Here is a 23,702-nt window from a genome sequence, read left to right on the forward strand (position 1 = left end):
TCCTCATGTTGTGACCCTCCAACAATAAAATTATTTTTGTTGCTACTTCATAACAATAATTTTGCCACTGTTATGAATCAGGTGACCCCTGTGAAACGGTCGTTCGACCCCCAAAGCGGTCTGTACACACAGGTTCAGAACCGCTGATCTCACTGCATTAGGAACTACAAATAATGCTACCTTAAAATGTTGATGTCTATTGGGATTAAAGGGCACTTACTATTGAGGGAAGGATACTTCTTTATTTCAAAATATATACATAAATTTCAGTCTAACAGATGCCATGTGTTTATTATGGAGCCTTGGATTTGACATGTGTTAACAGTTGGACTGCTATCCTCAAGGTCAGAGGTACACACCCATTAGCTTCCTGTCCTGACTTTAGAGTCTCGGAAGCTCTGTACAGCAGTTCTCCTGGGTCCTAGCTGCAGATTATACGTCTAACTCTACAGGATGGTGAGTTTTAAAGTGTTTCTAAGTAATTATACAATTTCTAGTTCTTATATAAAATAATTTTTTATTTGTAATAGCTGTTTATATAGCCCATTTTAAATGTTTCCAGATGCTTAACATAGTCATCTTCAAAGTTCATTGATTTGTTAGTCTCCTGGAGAGTCACACAGTAAGGAATTGGTAGTTCTGTATGGGGTGAGGTAGGGATCCAACTTTTTGGTTTCTTCCTTTTTGACATTTATATTTGATTGCCCAATCTCTATTTGTTATAAAGTCATCTTATATTCACATGTTTGAAAATTTTGAGTTTTACATTTATTGCTCATTCAGGGGTCCTCGTACTACAGCCCGTGGGCCATATGCGGCCTGCCAAGGACATTTATAAGGCCCGCCAGGTGTTTTTGCCGCTGCTGCCTATCCTGCTTAGCAGCTGACTCTCCCAGTGTGCCTAGGAATTTGTTCAAAGTTTTTTTTTAAAACTGTAGTCCGGTCTTCCAACGGTCTGAGGGACAGTGAACTGTATCAAAAGTTTAAAGACCCCTGGCTCATGTTATAAGCATGCTTTCCATCACTCAATAAGGGCATCATTAACATTATTGGGGACTTGGTGTAAGAAGAGGGACAAAATAACATCATCTGGACCTACACGTTATGTGTTACTCACATTGTATTCTCTCATCAGCCTGCAGATTGTGCATCACCAGGAGCATATAGAAAGAAGGAAGAAGAGCCTGATTGGGATATTATTATTTTCGGGAGATCCTCATGAGAGATTTTAATTTGTGAACATAATTGAAGCTGATCCAGATGGGACAAACATAGAGCATCCCATTTGCCAGCATTGCCGTTAGGACCAAAGAAAATGACCAAGGCCCAGGTGATTCTGAAGTGTTTTATCCTTTTCTGTATTTTCCTACTGGGATTGTAGAAGCCTGTATAATACTGATTCAGCTCAGTGGAAAAGTCGAAATTTGAAATTAGAGATAAGCTTTGACTCTGACTTTGACATTTGACTGGAGAAGATTGAGAATATATTGATCATAGGATTAATACATCAATGAGGATTCTTTGGATGGCATTATCTTCCAACTCATAATGCATCTTTCTATGGCCAGCTCATGAGAATCTTTCAATTGATACGCTATACGTAGTTTTTAAGGAGAAATAAAACTACATCTTTAGGAGAATTCGCTATTCCGTCGGATTTTTGTCTGAATAATTGTCTTTAACGCTTCTCTCTGAAGGTGGTATTTACACATTTCCTAAACAGCAGCATTCTCATTAATTCATCTAAAACGGACCTTGTAGCGATACTGGTTTAAACTTGGTTGACACCTTCTCACCTCCTCTAACTATACCTGCAGGAGAGAGGATCAACCATCAGCACCAGCTCTGATTCCTATATGGAAGAGCTTAAACATACCTGTACCCTCCAATGGTTTTCCAGTTCTGACACCAGTATCTTTGCCACAGCCCTCTTCTACTCAGCTCATTAATTTTTTGCAGTTGCCATGGACTAATTGAAGTCCAGAGTCACAGGTACATGTTTTATTCAGTACCAGAATAAAATTTGACGTCAGAATCAATAGGCTACACATTGGGATTCATATTACAGAACCATGTAGCAAATTTGATCTTCTTCAGGGAAGGGAAGGTCTGTTCCCTCTGTCCCTCTCAGACATTTTACATCCTGAAGTTAGGCTAATTTCTTACTTCCATCTGTATAGACTCCTCTTAACTCCTTAGGGATATCCTCCTCTTGATCTTGCCTGCCTGCTCCACTATCTTGGCTGAAAATCCTTTCTGGACCCGTCACCATTGGCTCTGTCACCGTGTCCCATCTACCCTGGTCATTGTCTCCATTACACAGCTCTTAACCAGTGAATAGTACAGTTCCTTTTGCAGCAGCAGCAGTAGACCAGTCCCTATGAGGTAGAGGTTCAAGATGCTGCATGATTTGCTCTGCAGCATCTCACAAAACTAAATAGCCATCCAGAAAACAAATACCTCTTCAAGATGTGGAAGCTGGTGAGTCCCAAATCTATATGGTGGTCAGGTATCAGTCTGTCGGGTTCTCCTCATTCATGTGTTTGCCATGGATGATGAACTAGATCATCAGGTCAGACCACAGTCCACTGCCTCACAAGGTGAAGTTGTTGAATCTGGTCAAATAATAGGTTGATGTGGCTGAGGAACCCAAATGGGAATGTCATGCAGCAGACTGTTGGCTCATAGAGTTGAGGGAGCTCTCAAGTCAGGTCACACAGGTGGCCTGCAGTTGCCATTCAAGGAAATGGCTCATGAATTTCCGGAAGCTGGCAAATCTCTAATCCAAGGGTTCATTCTGAACTCCGTGGCTGCAGGGGCTAACAAAACCAAATCAACAGATCAGATGACAGGCCAATGTCTCTGTCTCTTCTCAAACCATGCCTGCACACAGTTCTCTTTCTCTCTTGATATGATGGCTTCTTTGCCCAACCTAGCACCTTCCCTGCCCAGGGCTCCAGAGGTCAAGCCAGTGGAAGAGAACTGCAAGGGAGAGCATGTGGTGAAAGATGGAAGGCCCAAGAGGACCTTGCAATTAAAGTTAAGACAAAACTGTGTGAAGGTGACTGAGAAGAATTTGTCCTAAGGTTGTCAAGAGGAGCTTGTGTTCCTCTTAAGAACTTAGAAAGTTATTCTGCATTCAGGAAGGGAGATATTGCCTATGAACTTTCTGATCTTGATTCTGAGCTATAGCTTCTTGTTTCTGACCCCAAGATGTCCCTGTTTCATTAATAGACCACTTTGATCTATTGAGTTTTGTGTGGCCATAGCAACAGATTTTCAAACCCAGAAGTGAGACAAAGAGTGGTGTGGGAGGAATGACTTGGGTAAGAGTTGACAAAAAATGTTGGTGAACTGAGGTGTGTTTGACCGCCCCATCTGAACTGTTCCTGAAAATCATTGCCACTGGAGATACCAAGCCTTTTATAATGATGATACTGCTAGACCTCCCAATTCCATTTCACAATGTACTGTAAACTTGTTTTGTCAATATAAACAAGTGTGTGTGAATATAAATCTACTTTGTGTGAATATAAATCTCAGCTATTTCTAGCTCATTCAGATAATTTCACTAGTATTCAAAATTCTAATTTTATGAATGGGTACATTATTTTGGGGCATGGAGGTCCCCAAGACTTGAACGGTGATCCTCAGGAGTGACATTGCAATTGTGGCAAATATTAAAGACAGACCAGTGGGGCACGGGGCTCCTCATCCTATGTCAGGACTGAGAAAGTGAATGTATTTTCCAGTGGGTATAGGTACTGGAGTTTTCAGATCTTTCCATAAGGTGTACACGTCATGCAATTAGTGTATACATAGTCAATGGGTAATAATATCATAAGTGGGTAACATAATAAATAAGCAAGATTGTGACTCACCATCTTGACCTAGAGCTACTTGACTTGAAACCCACTCTGTGCCCTCCCCAGGCATTTGCTACATTTATGGTGGGTTGGCTACAGAACCTGATTGCTCTGATCTACAGAGAACCTTCAGGCATAGTGAAGTAGCCCGGCACAAAAATGATTCATCTACTATGGGAGCTCCTTTAAGACTGCTCCTTAATGGAGAGCTATTGTAGGGGGTGGGGGTGGGGCACATTATTTAGCCTGGAAAATGTGTATTTGAAAATATTTCTTTCTCAGAACAAAGGAGATCTTTCTGAAAATAGGGCTAGTTTTCCATCCCCATAATTATGAATGTAGAAATAAAGTTAAATTCTTTCTACTATGTCCTCAGTTTACCACGAATTATGGAATGTACAGTTTTTACTACTGTTTTGCTTTCTTTACTGTAAGATATTTTTTAAAAATCTTCAAATGGAAAATACACCATTAAATCGACTCCTCTTACTGCAGGAATCAGTGACATTCAATGATGTGGCTGTAAAGTTCACTTGGGAGGAATGGCAGCTCCTGAACCCTGCTCAGAAATCCCTATATCAGGATGTAATGTTGGAGAACTATCGCAACCTGGTTTCTGTCGGTTAGTATTCTGAAGTCATTGGCTTTTCCTAGCTTATGTGTTCAAATCTTTGTAGTGTCTGTGGTGTTCTCAAAGAGGGAGATTCTTATTGCATTCTCTGGTTCTAAGTTAGTAGGTAAGGTCTTCTATCCTTGAGAGACCACCCTATACTTTGTTCCTTTGAACATGATTTTCGTAGAAATACTATATTCTTCAGGTTTTACAAACTTTAGGTTAATTTTGGTGTGTCTAACATTGTGTAATTTCTCATGAACAGGTTACCTAGTTGTCACTCCAGAAGCGTTCTCTCAATTGGAACAAGAGAACTGTGGTCGGTATTAGAAACAAGCTGTAGTGGGATTTTTTTTCAGGTGCATGGTCAAAATACCTTAAGGGGAATTGGCTGGGGGCATTGATTCAAGCAGCAGAAGGCCTCACATCCACGGTAGGTGTCGGAAAATGCATAAAAGTGTGTACTTCTTTGAATAGGAGAGCTCACTTTTCCTAGAAGTTGAGAGAAGTTCTCCTGTAGCTCTTATGAGATTAGATTTCTATTTATTTGATTTATAGTACTGTATGTTTGCTTCCCTAATTTTCTTTCTTTAAGATTCTCAAATTTTCCCTTTTTTATTTTCTTCTACCTTACTATGACAATCCATCTTGCAAGCCTCTCTCCAAACAGAGAACTCTGATTTTGTAACTGGCCTCAATGCAGCACATTCCTCCCCTACTGAGGTTTTCTAATAGAGATGATCAAATTGCCTTCTCTGTTGGAATACTTTAACAGACATGTTTCTCCATATTTTGCTTCTGTTGGTGAAACACATTTATGACTTCTGTTATTTTCAGGTCTTTAAAATCACCTGTCTATCAAGAAAATTGTTATCAGCTTAGGATATACTTTAGCACTCTACCTCCAATTTTGTTCTACTTGTAAGATTTTAAAAACATTTCTATTCCTCCGATAATTTTTTAAGTGGAAAGGATATTTTTAACATCCTGCATTGTTATTATTATTTTTTCACTAAACGTGTACCTACTATATATTTCTTACTATGCAGTGTGTCTTCCTTGGGACCACCCCTTCTTAACAGGTCGAAAACCCGAAAGATGACCTTTGCTGCTTCTAAAGAACATTTTGGCTGTATGTTCCAATAGATTTTTTGGTTGTTGTTCAAATAATCATAATATATTCAATATTGCTTTCTCTCTTCTGTCTTTTGAGTAGCCTTTTGGTTTCCATATGTAAAATGTCTTTTGTGTCGTCCCACATCTCATCTGGTCTCAGTCATTAATCTTCACTCATCAGTCTTTTATTCCTCAAGTTTATTCTTTACAGTCTCTCAGCTCTGTGATCTAGGTATTTTGGCTAGCTTCTACTTGGATTTGAGCAGTTGATGTTCTGTCCCACAGTTAACCCATGGGTGTGTTTTGACTAATGAGCTTCTCCACTATTTCTTTCTATGGATGTGATTTGCTTTTCGTTTGTTCCATTCAGAAAGTTCCATATGTATAGTTTCCATTACTTTTGTTTAATAAGGAATTTGCTTTGAATTCATCATTAGTCCCAAAATTTTATCGGTAAACTTGTGTGTCATTTCTGTCACTAAGGCTGCATTTTCCAAATACTTATATTGTTCCCAAATTTTACATTCATCTGTGTACATAATTGTATGTATTGTTGATCAATGTCAGGCTGCAAAAGGTATGGAAAATTTTCTAATGTATATATATTTTTATGTATGTATATTTAGTTAATTGTATTGATGCTACCACGGTTTCAAAATATTTTCTTCTTGAATTCCTTGATATCACCTGCCCGTATTGCCTCCCTCTCCCACCCTCAATTTCGTTATTGTGGAAAACAGAACCTGGATGAAAGTGTAAGCAACCTTACCTCTATACTCCTGACTTCAGGGCTTGGGAGACCAGTGCTAGTGTTAGAAGAAAACCTCCAAGCCCCAAGGATAAAGCTAGAGCTGAAATGCACAATCTACAGATAGAGTTTTCTCAACAACTGCCCTCCAGTAAGATGTTAGTATACAGCTTCTACAGGCGCCTAACTTCTTGCTACTCAGCTAAAAGATGCCTAGCTTTAAAAGCAATCAGGTTCCCTTTGTTGCTTTCACTCAAGCAATCAACTATCATTTTGTCTCTTAAATTCCCTCTGGATGGGTCCTAAGGGATGGTTTTATAATCGAAGGGCAGACATAAAAAGGCTTTGTATTCTTTCACCAATTTATATAGTGTCAGGTCATGCAGCCCCGCTCCCACTCCTTACACACAGGGACGCCTACCTACTTAACAAGGTAGGCAGTGGCTTTACCCTGAATGTCCCTGAAGTAATTGGGTGAGCAACTAAAGACCAGTGCTGAGGCTGAGGGCAAGTGAGGGAAGTAACTATCCACTGAGCAGGGAGAACCATAACACCATATCTGCTCTTATAGTTAAAGCTGCTCGCAGATGGTAATAGTCATGTGCTTGTATGAGGCATCATTAAGGTAGCACTGTAATGAAAGGATATTGTGGGGATGATTTTTAATTAGGAGGATGTAATTGGGGCTCTTCTCCAACTTCCAAATGTGAATGCTTCCCTCCAACCAGATACCTGGCCTTGCAATCTTTAATTCTGAGAATAATTGGTCTGCCTCCACTCTCTTCTTGAGCTGCAGTTTCCCACAGCCTGATACTTATCATGAAGTGTTCTAAATGAGTTCAACATATTCCCACATTCACATCAGTCCGCTCTGTTGTTCATGCCTTCTGGAGGCTTGCACACCTCGCTACTATATAAACTCATTGTTAAATGACCTCACTATCTTATTCCAGCATCGGAGATGAAGCCACTCTACCCAGTTTTTGCTGTCTGCTTTATCTTCCTTAAGTGCACACGCTATTCTTAAGGGCCTTTTGACTCTGGGGCTGGATCCCACACTTTGTTTGCTTAAACAATTGGTGCACAAATCTAAATAATACTTTTAGTAACGGGTCTTACTTGCAGGCATATGAATATTAACCTCCCGCTGACAGAATTACACTTTAGAGAAGATCTTGCCATGTACTTTTTGAAGATGAATATGATTTTAGTCTTCTTTAATTTGTCACTCCCAGCCTTATAAACCACTTGACTAATTAAAAAGAGCCAGTATCAGTCTATTTAGTTGAATAATTCATACACTATCAATTTTTAAACATTACATTTTGTTTTAACAACTTGCAATTTTTTCTTGATGATATTTCATATATTCCATCTTCCAATTATTAGAGGATGTTTACAGCTACTTTTTCTCATTTTCAGTCATGTCATGTCAACCACAGAAGCTCCCCAAACCTCCCCTACATCCACATCATTACTGTTGACTGTACTTTGAGGATTTACTACTTCTTCAGTGTTATTTCATTGCCATTAAATTTGAGGGGTGCATGTTCCAGAAGTAGATCACCGGGTCTTCCTCCCAGTCCTTGTTTCTGGAGATTCTACTAAGACCTCTACACCATGGGTCGTCCTGCTTGTGTTTGAAACACTAGGTGGCAGTGCTTCTGGCATCACAGCAACATGCAACCTACCACAGGACAACACTGAAAGATGGGTGGTGTCAGCTAGAATACAGGCTCCAGAAACATAACCAATATGTTTCTGTACCATAGTACCTTTCATATATACCTGTAAAAATAGTTTTCTCCCAAGTAGAACATTCTACATTTTTCACATTCCCAACTTTGTCTAGTACTTAGTTGTCTTTCATTAATGATTGATGAAATGAATACATCTGACCTCTACCAACTGGAATTAGCAAGCCTTATCACATCTGTGGTCTATTGGTCTCAATGTCTCCCTTCTATTACGTTTGTTGTACATTTTCATGCCCCTCTTTATGCAAATACCAAATCTGTGTTCATTCATCACTTTCATATCCAACCTGATTTCTACAATAACTTTACTATTTGGATTGTTTACACTGTTGTATTACTTCCAATGGGCAATCAACATTAAGCATACTGTTTTATTCATATAAGAGGGTTGTCACTAAAGATCTACTTTGTATCAATGCATATTTTAAGAGACCCGTTGTCAATCAAAATGTTGAAAAGAGTCCATGTTCTTTTCTTTTATAGAAATCCACAAAGATGATGATCATTTGCTTGAGCACTTGCAGTGTGAAAGATGCATAGACAGAACGGAATGGTGTTATAAATTTAATGCATTGGAAATTATTGTTTCTCAACACCAAAATAATTTTCCTCCAAAGGAAAATGATGAGATGTTTGGCTTACATGAAAAAAATCATAAAATCAGATTTAATCATTCCTGAATTAAATCAGAATAGAAGCAATAAAATACAGAAGTCAGTTGTGCTCAGTGAAGATGAGGAAACTTTTCTCCATGTTGAACAAGAGCAATATTGTACTGAAAAGAAATTCCCTGAGTGTGAACAATCCAGGCTCATGAAGTCACAATGCATTCACCATCAGAAATCTGATGAAATTGAGAAACCACATAGAGGTGATAAATGTGGGACAACCTTCATTGAGGAGTCTGTGCTCTATGAGCACCGGATCACTGATATACTAGATAAGAACTATGAATGCAGTCAGTGTGGGCAAAAATTCAAGAAAGTGTTCAAACTCAATGAACATCAAAAAGCCCATGAAGGACAAAAGCTAGGTAAATGCTTGCAATGTGGCAAAGCTTATCACAGTAAATCCTACCTCAAGGGCTATCAGGAAACTCTTGTGGCAGGGATGCCCTATATATGCAGTGAATGTGGGAAAGGCTTCACCAGGAAGACTGATCTTACTGCTCATCTACGAACTCATACTTCAGAGAAACCCCATGTATGTGGTCAATGTGAAAAAGCCTTCATCAAGAAGATGGACCTCACTATTCAACAGCAAAGTCATGCTGGAGAGAAACCCCATGTCTGTGGTGAAGGTGGCAAAGGTTTCAGTCGGTATGTCCATCTCAAAAGTCATCTACAAATTCATGCAGGAGAAAAACCCTATGTACTTGGTGAGTGTGGTAAAGCTTTCAACCAGAAGCAGCACCTTAGAGCACATCAGATAATTCACACAAGAGATAAACCCCATGTATGTGGTGAATGTGGCAAAGCTTTTATCAGGAAGAAGAACCTCACTGTTCATCAGCGAACTCATACTGGAGTGAAACCACATGTGTATGGTGAATGTGGAAAAGCCTTTATCAGGAAGACTGCTCTCACTGTTCATCAGCGAACTCATACAGGAGAGAAACCCCATGTATGCGATGGGTGTGGAAAAGCCTTTCCCTGGAAGACTTCTCTCACTGTTCATCAGCGAACTCATACTGGAGAGAAACCCCATGTACGTGGTGAATGTGGAAAATCCTTTACTAAGAAGAACAAACTCAGTGTTCGTCAGCAAACTCATACAGTAGAGAAACCCCATGTATGTGGTGAATGTGGAAAAGGCTTCATTCGGAAAACACAGCTCAAAAATCATCTACTAACTCATACAGGAGAGAAACCCCATGTATGTGGTGAATGTGGAAAAGGCTTTATCAGGAAGACTTCTCTCAATGATCATCAGCGAACTCATACTGGAGAGAAACCCCATGTATGTGAATGTGGAAAAGGCTTCATTCGGAAAACATATCTCAAAGTGCATCTACTAATTCATACAGGAGAGAAACCCCATGTATGTGGAGAATGTGGAAAAGCCTTTACCTGGATGGCTTCTCTCACTGTTCATCAGCGAACTCATACAGGAGAGAAACCATATGTATGTGGTGAATGTGGAAAAGCCTTTATCCAGAAGAATGAGTTCACTGTTCATCATAGAACTCATACTGGAGAGAAACCCCATGTATGTGGTGAATGTGGCAAAGGCTTTATCAGGAAGGCTGCTCTCATTGACCATCAGAGAGTTCATACTGGAGAGAAACCATTTGTATGTGGTGAATGTGGAAAAGTCTTTACCTGGATGACTTCTCTCACTGTTCATCAGCGAACTCATACTGGAGAGAAACCCCACGTGTGATGAGTGTGGAAAAGGTTTTATCTTGAAGACTGCTCTCTAATCATCAGCTAACTCACACTGGAGAGAAACCCCACGTATGTGGTGAATGTGGCAAAGGTTTCAACCGGAAAGCACATCTTAAAACTCATCTACGAACTCATACTGGAGAGAAACCCTATGTATGTGGTGAAGGTGGCAAAGGCTAAATGAGGAAGACGGCTCTCACTGTTCATCAGCGAACTCGTACTGGACAGAAACCCGATGTAGGTGGTGAATGTGGAAAAGCCTTTACCTGGATGGCTTTTCTCACTGATAATCAGCAGACTCATACTCGATAGAAACCGTACATATGTGGTGAATATGGAAAAGGTTTTATCTGTCCCTTCCCGCGGGACATCAACAACGTGGGAACCTGAAAGAGGGACTGGGAATGAAGATGGGTAAGGGCGCGGAGAGATGGAGGCAAGACAGGAATCTGATCAAGCCTCGTTTATTGAGTTGAGAGCAGAGGTTTAAATAGCCAGCGAAGGGCGGGCACCATTATGTCACATGTAAAATAAGGTACAGCTGAGGTAGCCAAATGGCCTGCAACTGATCGAACAGGTAAGTATGCTAATGAAGCATACCTGGTGCCTGGGAGGTGGATGCCATCAGTCATGTATTGACCAATGATTATAGCAGCTGCTAGTGAAAGAGCACCAATCCTAGCAAGGGTCAAGGCAGCCACCCTCTGGCAGGAATGGAACAAAGGGCAGTAAAATCTCAGGGCAGTTTGTATGGCAGAAAACTGAGAGTAAATTCATAAAGGTCGTACATGGCTTAAATCCAGGGTGGGGGGACACACACAGTTCCCTACATTTATCAGATAGAAGGACCTCAGTGTTCATCAGGGAACTCATACTGGAGAGAAACCCCATGTGTGTAGTGAATGTGGCAAAAGCTTCCTTCAGGAAGGAAATCTCAAAACTCAGCTACAAATTCACAGGAGAAAACCGCTATGTATGTGGTGAGTGTGGTAAAGCTTTCAGCCAGAAAACATACCTTATAGCACATCAGAAACTTCACACAGACGCTAAACCCCATGTATGTGGTGAATGTGGAAAGCCTTTTTCAGGAAGAATAAGCTCATTGTTCATCAGAAACCCCATCGTGCAGAGAGAGAAACTCCATGTATGTAGTGAATGTAGCAAAGGCTTCATTCAGAAAGCACATCTCATAACTCATCTATGAATTCTTCGTGGAGAAAAACCTTAATAAGTGTTGAGTGTGGTAAAGCTTTCAGCCAGACGTGATGCCTTACAGCACGTCAGAGATTTCACAAAAGAAAGAAGCTCTTTGCATGAATTAATGTAGAAAATCTTATATGTGGAAGTCAGGTTTCCTTAAACATTAGACAATTTCCAAGAAGAAAACCTTTCATTGGAGTTAGTGTAACAAAGCTTTCAAAACAGAGGAAGAGGTGCTAGAGTTTGGCCTGGGCAAGCGTGGAAACAGACAATTGTGACCATATGGGGATCCATCTTCTGCATTGCTGTCCCTCTACTGGCATGACCACCCTTGTGGGGAGAAGACCTTCCAGACTTCCACAGAGTGCATAGGTACCTCATTGCTCTTCCAACTTTCAGTACCCAAAAGAGAACTGAACCTGGTGTTTCTGGATCACAGCTATACCAAGCAGAGTGCCCACCAGATGACACATGTACCTGCCCCACCTGCATGCTCTTTGTTAGCCACCAGAGACAGCACAGAAGTACCATAAAATAAGAATAAAGAAAGTAGAAGATGTATGGGAACAATTATTCCAAAGGATGAATGGAACACAGTGAACCTCAGCCTCCACAACCCTGAGACCAGAAGAAATCGATGGTGCTCAGCTTCCACTGCTAATTACTATGAAAGGGATCACAAAAGAGAGTCCTGAGTCCAGTGGGAGAAGAAAGTGGAACAAACCAAAATCATAAAATAGATCAGGCTTACTGGTCTGCTGGAAACTTGGAATCAACAGATTGTGGTCTTTAGCGATGTTTCACTCTTGGACCTGTACTCACTCCTCTGACTCACCTTTCAGCCCAACAATATATAGACTTGGAGGGGAAGAATAACATCCAAGAATAACATACACTCCCTGGAAAATCAACCATACAAAATCAAAGGAACAGCATTTGCTTATGGCTAAAAACACATAAAAGCTAGAATACACAGGAAAGAAGGATAAATAGTATAAAAGCACAGGGAGGGGGCAGAAGTGGGAAGAAGGCTGGTACATCTTGGGGACTGCAATCAATGTATGAACTGTTGAATAGAAAACCAATTTACTCTGTTAAGTTTTAAATCATAAATGTTTTAAAAATTTAAAGCGCTCATGTCTCATCAATGATTTCATGTAGCATAGTTACCATGTAGCTGCATTGTATGTGGGTAACAAACTTTTACCTGTGTTTCTTGGTTTTCTTCACAGAAACACACAAAACTGAAAACACACAAAATTCACTCAAGATGGGAAACTCCACAGGAAGTCATGTGACATCACATACCAGTGATCTTAAGAAGGAAAGCTCTGGCAATATAGTGACTTTGCAAATACCCTCTTTGGTTTCTCTCCGTGTGTCACTAGACTACATTAGGATCTTAACGAATGTAGTTCTGATTGTCTGGCCTTTAGCCCGAAAGGAGTCATGTGACAATAGAGGATTTGTACAGCAGAGAAACCATATGAATACAGGGCATGTGAAGTGCGTATGCATTTAGTGATTGGCAGTGACTGCAGTATCCAATCACATTTTCTTTGATGTTCCCCAAAGCTCATAGGATAAACTGTGATGCAATGATTGGACAGAAGGGCTGAACAAAATGTCACAGTGTATGACTGCAATGTAAATCCTGCAGGAAATCATGAATACGCTACTGGAAAAGCCTGATAGACTCATCCTGTGTGCATATGTACATTGATACCAAGACCAGTATTTCATTTTACATTTGATCACTCCTTTGACCCATGTTAACTACATTAACTGGAGAAATACTCTGACCATAGAAAAGGAATGTGAATGGCCTTGCTCTCATGCAGAATTCTTTGGAAGGTGGATTATTCAGATGCAGTTAAGTTAAAATATAACCCTTTATCTTTTGAGAACCTTTTTCACCCTTTTAAATCTTATATTTTTAAACATTACTCTTATTTTCAATTGAGCTTTACTTCTGTTTTAATTTGTTGATTTTTAAAATATATTGCTTGTGTATGAGTTCCATGGTGTCTAATCGTGGTATTGTTGGATCATATGGAACTTCAAGCTTTGGTTGTTTTAAGTAGTGCCACATTGATTTCCACAGTGGCTGTATGTATCTCTAAGTCCACGAGCAGTATATATGAATCCCAATCCCTCCATATCCTCTCCAGCATTTGTTTTGCTTTTTTGTTTTGGGCTTCCATTGTAGGGGTTAAGTGCTATCTCATTGTGGTTTGAATTTGCATCTGAAGGCTAGTGAGCGTGAGCATTTTTATATGTTTGTGAATCATCTGTATTTCATTTTTGGTGATGTTAATCATTTGTACTTCATTTGCTTATCATTATTAATCATTTGTACTTCAATTTTGTTCATATCTTTTCCCCATTTTTTAATTTGGTCTCTTGTTATTTTCTTATTGAGATATAAAGTTCTGTATTTTTTTGTAATTATTCCTTTGGCTGATGTGTCATTGATTAAGAAAAATTTCCCTGTCCATGGGCTCTCATTTTACGCTTCTCATGCAGTCTTCTGATGTGCACAAGTAATGCAATTTTTATTTATGTCCAAATTGGGAGTCTTATTCTAGCTGGTGGCCTTTGGGAGGATTCAAATCTCGATTAAATTACTCAAAGCTGAAAATTGTATTCAGGTGGGTTTATAAGGGCAAAAACTGCTGCTGGTTTGGTGATCAGGAGTGGTTGAGGCTATTACAAAGCTTTCAGTGTGTAAGCAGGGAAGGTTGGGGGTTCCACATTCCTTTCAGCAAGCAGTTTACAGAAGCTAAGATAAGCGTAATCTTTTTAACTTTGTGAGGCAGGGTGGAATGGGGCATGGGAAAATGGGCACATTCTGAAAACAGGAGGATATTGACATTTGAATAATAATACATTGAAATGGGGCAAAACTGGGTGTGGTGGAGAAAGAGGTTACATAATTTAGTGATGAAAGAGGACAGGACAGCATGTTAAAAATTCTAAAATGGGGCATGAGTCAAGCTTAAGAGAAGTTCTTTATGTCAATTATGTAAAGCACATTTGTACATTCATTTCCCTCATCATTCTCAAAGCATTTACTCTCCACTTAAGCCCCTGGAATCAGTTCATTTTACCCCTCACTCTGCAATCCCCCTTCCTCATGAACCCTTGACAATTTATAAAAATTATTTTGTCATTTATTACACTGTCCGATGTCTCCACCCACTTTTCTGTTGTCCCTGCCTCAGGGAGGAGGTTATATGTAGATCCTTGTAATCGATCCCCATTCCCACCCTCACCCTTGCCACCCACCACCCTCCACCCTCCTGGTATTGCAACTCTTAACACTGGTCCTGAAGGAATCTTCCGCCCTGGATTCCCTGTGTTTCCAGTTCCTATCTGTACCAGTGTACATCTTTGGGTCTAGCCAGATTTGTAAGGTAGAATCGTGATCATGATGGTGGGGAGGAAGCATTTAGGAACTAGAGGAAAGTTGTATGTTTCATCTTTGCTACAATGCACCCTGACTGAATGATCTCCCCGCGATCCTTCTCTAAGGGGATGTCCAATTGCCTACAGGTGGGCTTTGGGTCCCCACTCTGTACTCCCCCTCATTCACAATGATATGATTTTCTTGGTTGGGAGGAGAAAACAATGGGACTGACAGTTCCAGGGGGACATGGGAGAGGGGGAGATTGGGGGTAAGTTAGTGGGGTTAACAAACACAGGGACAAGGGAACAAGTGATCCAAATCGGTGGTGAAGAGGGTGTAGGAGGCCTGCTAGGGCATGACCAAGGATAATGTAACAGAGGAATTACTGAAACCAAAATGAAGGCTAAACATGATCGTTGGATAAGAGGAAAGTAAAAGGAAATAGAGGAAAGAGCTAGGAGGCAAAGGGCATATAGATTGGTCTAAATAAAAGCATGTACATATGTAAATATATGTATGAGTATGTGGAGATAGATCTGTGTCCATGTATGTATAGGTTTAGTATTAAGGTAGCAGATGGACATTGGGCCTCCACTCAAGCACTCCCTCAATGCAAGAATACTTTGTTCTATTAAACTGGCATTCCATGATTCTCGCCTTCCCGACACAATAGCTGAAGACAAAGCAGGTGCATAAGCAAATGTGAAGAAAGGTTATGGTGCCCGGCTATTAAATGGTATAATGAGTTCATTCTCAAAGGTCTTAGCCTTTCAAATGGGAATGCAGTTCTACTCTGTGCACAACTGGACACGGTGAATAAGGATCACCCCCATGGAATCTAAAACAATATTAAATTGGTTTTGGTTTGTTAAATTGTTATGAGCATATAGAAATCCTGGGTGCACGGTGGGTAGGGCATTGACCACCTGAAATCCAGCATCTGGGAAGAATGATTAAAGGGTCTACCTCCAAAAAAATGTACAATCCAGACTCTACAATGCCCCTATGAGTTAGAATTGACTCAGTAATTGTGTTTATGGCCTAATTGTATGATTTGAGTCATAGAGAATGTTTCCTCCACTTTTGTGGAGCTGGTTTAACACCCCACAACTGAAACTATTTCCCAGGAAATAAAAGCTTTTTTTCACAAAGCTTTAACCACTAAGTGAAATAAGGGGGAAAAGGACAGCAAATGAATTATCAAAGTCATTCCCTCTGTCCTGGGTGTCTGACATTTTCAGGATGTGAGTTTCATTGTTTCTTGCATAGTCATAGGTGACAGTGTCCTCAGACTACAGTTTGATATTCTGAAGATATGATGTGTTGACTGAAATGTCCATGGAGGAGACATTTCCTTCTGTCAAGTCCTCAAGGAGGTGCATTGATACAGTGACTGCAATACCAGTCTCAAACATAGCAAATAATGTTTTGATGATCCTTTGTAATTGTTGGGGGTCCTGTAGTCAGTTCTGATTCCTTGTAAACCTGCATAGAACAGTCATAAATGCTGCTTGGAGTTAGATTTGGTCAGTCATACTCAAGGTGTACTAAACCTCCCAATATTCTGAAATGTGGAAATGATGGCAGAAAATATGATGCCAAGGAAATACAATCCAATTGGATGCAGTTGTGTTCTGTTAATTGACAAACAAGAATAAAAGTTTGCAGGATAAAATTCTAACTACTGTGTTGTTTGGTTTTTCTGATCTTATCTAGTGCCCAATAGAAAAGCTCTAGAGATTAATGGAGCCTTTTCTTCCAAGATGGCTTTGTCTTAAGTCTGGCATGCTGTCCTGGCTGTAATCTAGGAATGCATACAGGGCTGAGGGCCAGGACCTTGATCTAGAGCCTGAATCTCTCCTTTGGACTGAGATTCCACCCAACATGGTCCCTGAGTGTTTCCTGAAAGTCATGAGATAAAGAAAGTGAAAGTTATATTAAAAGTTACTGATTTAAATTAAAATTATGAAATAAAATTATTTAGGTTAATACGGTCTACAACAGTGGTTCTCAACTTGTGGGTCACAACCCTTTTGGGAGTCGAACAACCCTTTCACAGGGATCTCCCAATTAGTAACAGTAGTAAAATTAGTTATGAACTAGCAACAAAAACAACTTGAACTATGTTAAAGGTTTGAGGCATTAAGCAGATTGAGAACCACTGCTCTAAGCGATGTGTAATTATAATGCAATTCTGAACAAGATTCCAGCATCCATCTTTAAGGACATGGAAATGGTCAAGTTTAAAAACAGAAATCAAATAGACCCAGAATAAGCAAAGTCAGAACAAGTATTAAAGGACCCATGGGTCTTTCAATCTGTTGTGACCCCTGCATCTGCCTGCCACTGACCTGATAGGAGACCCAGCACCATCAGGAGGACGAGAAAGGAGGCAGATATTTCTGTATCAAAGACTCTGACTCAGAAGTCTCTGGGATCTCCTGATTGCAGGGTGGTGAAGGTGGTGGCCTCATTTAAGTAAGAAACCACAACAGGCATTTGCCTATGAGTGTTCCTGGCTGTGATACGAGTGAGGGACTATGAACAGTGTGCTAATGCGCAGGCACCACAGCTCCACCAGAATGTGTCTCCAGAACTGGTTGTTGAAACAAGTTGGGTGACAGAGATGGGAGTGATGTGCCCCACAGGCATACCTTGAATTAGTACACTCCTTAGATTCCAGTATTTGCAATTAGAAAATTATGAGTTCCAGTGCAGCATTATTGTTTGATTTGAACATATGCATCCACTAATATATGCATTAATTTATTCTTTCTGAGGTCTGAGTGCTATGAACACCCCAGCCATTCTTCTGCATTGAGGGAAAACCAATATAGCAAGCAACTGAGCTAGGAAATGAACAAGCTCTTCCTCCATTTAACATCAAAAAAGAAATCAAAACACACAAGATTCTTCTCAGGTTGGATAACAATGCCGGGGGAAAGGGTAGATGTTTTATGTGGGAAACACACCTAACAACGGGAAACTTGTAACAGAATACACTGTCTTGATCATTGCCTATATGTTGAAGCTCAGTGTCTTGGCTAATTGTTGGTTGAAAATGTCTTGTCAACATTTATAGAACTTTAAGTGTCCAAGGTTGCTTGGGTGTAGGATGATTGTTAGATCCTCCATGAAAGTGAAGAACTGTGTGAAAAAGGTTTTCTTTTCCATAATACTCATGGGAGAAAGTAATCATGTCTTTAACAAACTGAATCACTGATTGGTTTTGACCTGCCACCCTTTTGGCTAAAAGTTGAGCATTTAATCATCATGCCACATGATTTTGTGGTCCAGGTTCTCCTGAGTATAACTTACATGCATCGACCTTTATTTCTGCAGATGAATGTTTATCTTCTTGTTGCCCCATGTTTAGGCATTACATAGATTTCTTCAACGTCAGCACTATTGCTATTTTCTGCTCCTGAGTGTTTATTGCGTGGTGCTGCCTTATGAATTGTATGATTTTAGAAGCACCTCAGACACTATCTGTAGTGCCAGAAACAGCTGCCGCAGTTATGAAAACTAAGAGTGACTCCAATTATGGCCCAAACCCTGTAAGAAATATCAAAGAAGAATTGATATATTTGGGTTATGGTGTTAGGGAATACCATTAAATATATCATGGGTGGTCTGAAGGACAAGCAGGTCTGTTTTCACATAAACACATCTTGAATATTTCTTTTTTTAAAATATTTTTATTGGAGGCTCGTACAACTCTTATCACAATCCATACACACATACATTGTCTGAAACACATTTGTATATTTGTTGCCATCATCCTCAAAAATTTGCTTTCTACTTGAGCCCTTATTATCAGCTCATTTCCCTGCTCCATCCCCACCTCCCCCTCTATCATGAACCCTTGACAATTTATAAATTATTATTTTGTCATATCTTACACTGTCCAACGTCTTGCTTCACTCACTTTTCTGCTGTCCAACATCTTGAATATTTCTTGGGAGCATTCGAGTAAGACTTCATTGCACTTATTTGGTCATGTACTCATGAGGAGCTAGTCCCCAGAGAATGGTCTTGTGCTTGGTAAAGTAAAATGTCAATGCAAATGAGAGAGACTATCAATGAGATGAATATCACAATGGCTGCAGTGATCAGTCCAGACAGAGGAATGATTGTGTGCATAGTACACGTCCGGGCAGCATTTCATCCTGTTGTACATGGGATCTCTGAGTTGAAGCCAACTCAAGTGTACCTAATAATAGCAACACATGCAATATTATCTAGGTCACTGTAAGTTAAAATTATTACATAAATATACATGTGGGAGCATGTATGAATATATCTGATTGCTTAAAGAAACTTTGAGACTCAAGAGAAATTTTTCCTGCATTAAGGTTTCTTTAACGATCCATCTTGTGTAAAGTAGTTATGCTTTGGGCTGAGATCTGCACGTATACAGTTTAAAACAACCAGATGTTCCCTGGAAGAGAGGGCTTTTTACTCCTGTAAACAGTTATAGTCTCAGAAACTCACAATGACATCACTATGAGTTGGCATAGACTGAGGTGGTGTTTGGTGTTTTCAAATGTCTCTGGCTTTGACAACAAATAATTCTAGTTAGTACAGTCAATTTCAAACATATCTCATCAAGACATATAACTGTGAACTCTGTTGTATATATGGTCAAAGATAGACAAAGCCCATTCCAATGAAAAGAATACACATTCAGATGCATGAAGATTCCCCAGAGTGTATACATGATAATCCCTAGAGGTGTGCTGAAAACGCGGGGGAACCCACAGCTTCTGAGCGGAAAGCATCCCTGACTCCTCTCTCGTGCATGTCCTGGAACCATGGCCTGTTGCAGGGAGGTTTATGTCTGGGCTCACACGGACTTCCCATCAGTGTTACATGGCTGTGTACTCAGGATTCACAGAGCTCAATTATAAATAAGTTGGCTCTTGGAAATGCCCTTGGTGATGCTGACTCATGATTGGAGAGATGGATTGTAGTATATTTTCCCATCATGTTATTACCTCAACTCACTCCAGGCCCTTTCCTGGAGCCTGGCAATCCAGTGCACATAATAGCTAGTTAAAGAGAATCCAGAGACAGCACAGGTGACACACAACGTCTGTGAGGGCTTCACCACTCCTGGGCCTGACTCTTGTAGCTGCACCTGAGCCAGGACACCTGGCGATGAAAAGAAAGAGAGTCATGTGCTCAGATGTTGCATCCCCAGACTTCATGTAGGAATCCCTGAAGCACTCACCTCCCAGAGTTGCCACCAGAAAGGAAAACCCACACATGCTTCATGTTCATGTGGATAAGATTTATGACACCCCAAAAGGCTCTCCAGAGTGATGAGGATTTTAAATTTACATATACGGGTGCTGTAGCTTCATGTGGCTGCCAGAGGTATTTGCATATTGGAGGTGCATTTGTAAATCAACTTGAACAGGATAAAGGGAGGCCCCTGGGTCTGCTCCTCCCACTCAAAGAATGCTGCTAGCAGTGCCTTTAGGGTAACCCAGATTTTTTTCTGAAGTCTTCACTTTATCTGCTGCAGAGTTCTCTTAATCCACACAAGAGTGTATCCTGTTCTGGGAGCTATATGCATCCACAGATCAAGGACATTTTTTCCCAATGATAGGTAGAGATAGATATCAAGAGAGAGAGAGAGAGAGAGAGAGAGAGAGAGAGAGAGAGAGAGAGAGAGAGAGAGAGAGAGAGAGAGAAACAAACAGCCAGACAGAAAGGAGGATAAATGACTATGTAAAAAGATAGCTAATGAAAATATTCACCACAAACCAGAGCCATATCTCTTCTGATTCATGACACCTACATTAGTCTATATTTAAACAATGGAATGTTCTAGTGTGGTCAGGCAACATCCAAATCACCAAAAAGATTGCTAAATTGGGTAACCATGTCTTTACTTAAATTTACTGCCATGTGTCTTCATATCAAGTTTAATTCATGTGATGGTATTTTCAATTGCTTCATATTCTTGTGAAAGTTGAGCATTGAATAAAGAAGAGTAAAGAATCATTGCATGTGAATTGTGGTGCTATTGAGGAATATTGGAATTACCATGGACTGTCAAAGGAACCAACCATGTGATCGCAGAGTAAAGGTTAACTGATGAACCACCAGCAGCAGAAGCTGCTCAGGAGAAAGAGTAGACTTTCTATTCCTGTAAACCGTTACAGTCTTGGAAACTCACAGGGCGGTCGCTATGAGTCAGCACTGACTTAATGCTAGTGGTTTTGGTTTGGCCAAAGGAACAAACAAATCTTTCTTTGAGTAGTACATCCAGAATATTCCTTAGAAACAAGATGATGGTACTTCATCTCACATTTTTGAACATGATATCAAGAGACCCCAGTACTTGGAAAAGGGTATCATACTTGGCAAAGTAGAGGACAGTCAAACAGAGTAAGGCCCATGAGGAGATGGAATGACACAATAGCTTCAATAATGGGCTCAGAGTTATGAACCATAATGAAGATGACTCAATACTTCACGCTGGTTTGTTCTTTTGCCTATAGAGTTGTTATTAGTTGGAAATGAATGAACTTACCTAACCCCCCCCCCAAAAAAAAAAGAAACAGAAAGCACATACTTAAGAGTGAAAGGGGTGGAGGTTAGTCTGTCAATCAGGCAGCAGCTTGATAACCTCTTTGGAGACACTAAGGAGACAAATAGCTCATTGGGGGTGGGACCCCCGCCGGGTGGGACCCCCGCCCTCTCCCCATCGCTAGACATCGCTTTTGACAAGCCACATGGAGAAAGGCTGATGGAGCCAGAGCCCTGGGAGTTATAGGAGCCATGTGGAGACCGCTGCCAGCACCGAGGTGCTTCTACTGCCACTGGATTTACAAGACTTTTCACCCATTGGCCTGTGATCTTCCTGCATCCATCATTACTTGACTGTGTGAGTGTGACAAGGAATTTATGGACTAGTATTGCACATCTGGGCTAATATTGGGCTTATGGACTTGATCTGGACTGGGATCGGATGTTTTCTTAATACCCAATTGTTCTTGTATATAAAGCTTTTTTCTTATACACATGAGTGTCTATGAATTTGTTTATCTAGTCTACCCAGACTAACAAATATGCTGAAACCAATATCTATTGCTACTTATATCCTGGACAACTTATGGTTACACAAATTCATACAAAGTTCTCACACAGGATATTCATACAAGGATTGCATATGAATGAGACAAATAAGAATTGAAGAGGGATTGAGAATATTGAAGCACATGATGACCTCCCTTTCATGGTTCTGAATTTTACTAGTTAAACTAACGGAATACAAGCTCAATGATTATACTGCCAGTATCATCACCTACTTGTGTTCTCCTAAAGGCAGGCCGGCAGTTATTCACAAGGCACTTGAAGGGGCTGAGCTTGGAAATCATCCCAGATTTGTGGTCTCTGGATTAACAGACTAAATAAAATGTGGGCTTCTGTGATATCTTCAAAAGTGCCATCAAGCTATATCTAAAGATGGATAAAAAACAATGAGTATATTAAGTGATATATTCCTGAATGAAGAGATAGAAAAGGAAGTTAGTGGTGTCCCTTTTAAAATAAGTAATAATATCTTCAAAAAGACCTGTTGCAGAAGCAGGACATCCAGAATTCTCATTGGAAATTAAGAGATGTTTTTTTTTTAAATCATTTTCTAGGGGGCTCGTACAATTCTTATCACAAACCTATCATGGATAATGGAGCAATGGTAGTACAGTGAGCTAACTGCTGGGTCAGTACTTTGAAAGTATCAGTTATTTCACTGGAGAAAGACAAAGTTTCTATGCCCATACATAGTTACAGTGCAAGAAACCTCTGGGGCAGCTCTACCCACAACTTTAAAGTTACTGTGTGATGGAATCATTTCTATGGCAGTGAGTTTGTATCTTTTGTTTTTGGTCTCTTGGAAGAAGTACAGGACAAATGCTATTAAAAAGCAAAGATGGTGTTTGCTTCGGCAACACATGTGCTATAATTGGAACGATACAGAGAAGATTAGCATGACCCCTGCACAAGGATGAGACACAAATTCGTGAAGCATTCCATATTAAAAAAAAAAAGCAAAGATGATGAGGTATCAACCTCAATACATGGGATATGTTATGAATGGGATCCTCTGAAGAAAGAGACACAATTGTTTTTGGTTTTTTTTTTTTAAGTTCAAGCAAAATAAAACACCTTCAGTGGCTGTGTTTTTAATAATAGCGCAATAATTGTGTTAATTATGTAAGGCAAGGTAAAGATACTGCAAGCCTAGGAAGGATTTCATCTGTTGTAGAAAGGGACATTACCAGTGAAGAATGTTTCTGCAGGGCTTTTTACCAACATAAACAAATATAAGGAATAGGAATTCTCACTAATTGACCAACTGGACACATTTCAAACAGACTCATTCTTTTGATGAAGCCATGAGAAGATACGTCCAACAGTGTAAGAGCCAAATCTGCCATCTTTAAAAATCTAAAGAAAATATGTCACTGCCTGATGGAATAAAGAAAACTGTAGTGAAGAAGCAATGGTGACTCTGGACGAGCTAAGAATTCATGTCCTCTGGGAGACCTTTATATCTGGACTCTACTCAGGAAGTTTATTGCACATTTCAA

General features: G+C 40.1%; 1 non-coding gene across 1 annotated transcript; it reads left to right on the forward strand.

The window, feature by feature from the left end:
- Positions 1-23,044: 23,044 nt before the first annotated feature.
- On the forward strand, positions 23,045-23,151 carry LOC142428341 (U6 spliceosomal RNA). Its single transcript, XR_012780262.1, has one exon. It is a non-coding gene; the product is annotated as a U6 spliceosomal RNA (small nuclear RNA).
- Positions 23,152-23,702: the final 551 nt, after the last annotated feature.

This window comes from Tenrec ecaudatus, chromosome 15 (assembly GCF_050624435.1).
Source record: "Tenrec ecaudatus isolate mTenEca1 chromosome 15, mTenEca1.hap1, whole genome shotgun sequence".
Lineage (NCBI taxonomy): Eukaryota > Metazoa > Chordata > Mammalia > Afrosoricida > Tenrecidae > Tenrec > Tenrec ecaudatus.